Source organism: Colobus angolensis, unplaced genomic scaffold, assembly GCF_000951035.1.
Source record: "Colobus angolensis palliatus isolate OR3802 unplaced genomic scaffold, Cang.pa_1.0 Scaffold41, whole genome shotgun sequence".
In the NCBI taxonomy this organism is placed as follows: domain Eukaryota; kingdom Metazoa; phylum Chordata; class Mammalia; order Primates; family Cercopithecidae; genus Colobus; species Colobus angolensis.
Genome location: NW_012117488.1, coordinates 12,312,480 through 12,314,141, shown reverse-complemented (window position 1 = coordinate 12,314,141; position 1,662 = coordinate 12,312,480). Strand labels below are relative to the sequence as shown.

General features: G+C 42.3%; 1 pseudogene across 1 annotated transcript; it reads left to right on the top strand.

Moving 5' to 3' along the window:
* The first annotated feature begins 518 nt into the window (after positions 1-518).
* On the top strand, positions 519-1,130 carry LOC105521825 (annotated as a pseudogene). The gene has a single exon (XR_001003340.1). The product of XR_001003340.1 is annotated as an interferon-induced transmembrane protein 3 pseudogene (transcript).
* Positions 1,131-1,662: the final 532 nt, after the last annotated feature.

Below are 1,662 nucleotides of genomic sequence, written 5' to 3'. Positions count from 1 at the left end.
AATGATCCTATTCACTTTTTAAAAACCTGTTTACAATTGCATGTACTCAAGTGTTTCTCAATGGTATTTTTGCAAGAGCGAACTGCTTAAACCATGGGGCATGCACATTTTCAAATGCTAAGTAGAGGCCGGGTGTGGTGACTCAGGCCTTTAATCCCAGTACTGTGGAAGGCCGAAGCGGGTGGATCCCCTGAGATCAGGAGTTTGAAATGAGCCATGCCAACGTGGTGAAACCCAGTCTCTACTAAAAAAAATACAAAAGAAAAAATCAGCCAGGCATGGTGGCACATGCCTATAATCCCAGCTACTTGGGAGGCTGAGGCAGGAGAATCGCTTGAGCTGGGAGGCAGAGATTGCAGTGGGCCGAGATTGTGCCACTAGACTCCAGCCTGGGCAACAGAGCAAGACTCCGCCTCAAAAACTAAACAAAACAAAACAAAATAAAACAAATTTACTAAGTAGTGTCAAAATCTTTTTGAAAATGATTAAACGGTTTAAAATTTCTACCAACTGGAGGGCCCACTGAGAATCATCCCACTAACCCCATGACCACTGGCTTTCGCAGGACACCATGAACCACATGGTCCAAACTGTCTTCTCTCCTGTCAACAGTAGCCAGCCTCCCAACTATGAGTTGCTCAAGGAGGAGCAGGAGGTGGCTGTGCTGGGGGCGCCCCACAACCTGGCTCCCCCGATGTCCACCGTGATCCACATCCGCAGCGAGACCTCAGTGCCCGACCATGTCGTCTGGTCCCTGTTCAACACCCTCTTCATGAACCCCTGCTGCCTGGGCTTCATAGCATTCGCCTACTCCGTGAAGTCCAGGGACAGGAAGATGGTTGGCGACCTGACTGGGGCCCAGGCCTATGCTTCCACCGCCAAGTGCCTGAACATCTGGGCCCTGATTTTGGGCATCCTCATGACCATTCTGCTCATTGTCATCCCAGTATTGATCTACCAAGCCCATCGATAGATCAGGAGACATCATTCAGGCCAGCAGCTCCGCCCATAACCTGTGTCCCACGAGCTCCACCTTCCATTCCTCGCCCTGACTCCGGAGCCGAATCCTGTATCAGTCCTTTATCCTCACACACTTTTCTACAATGGCATTCAATAAAGTATACATGTTTAAAAAAAAAAAAAAAAAATTTCTACCAACTGTGCTAGAGCACTGCCATGACCCTATGTACTTTCTAACAAGATCTATTCAAGCTTTTAAATGTTGACTGTCATTCAATATAAAATTCAAATTTGAATTTTTCTGATAATAATATTGAGAGTATTGTCATGTAATATGAGCCATGTGTGTATCCTGTAAAGAAAACTTTTTTGTCTTTTGCTAATTTTTCTAAAGGGCTCTTTATAATTTTCTTATTGATACATAGTTTATTGTTATATGTATGTGCTAGAAATGCCTTCTCTTGGGAAGTGTTTATGCTTTCATGGGATCTTTAGATTATAACAATTCCTTGATTTTATAATATTCTAGTTTTTCAAATTGTCTTCATGATGTGAGTGTTGTATATTCCTAAAAAATTGGTTTTATTATGCATATTAAAATATTCTACTTTATAGAGTTTTAATAAAAGTTTATTGTTTTTGCCTTTTACATTTCATCCTTCAATTCACCTGAAATTATGTATTTTCTGAAATGGGAATCCA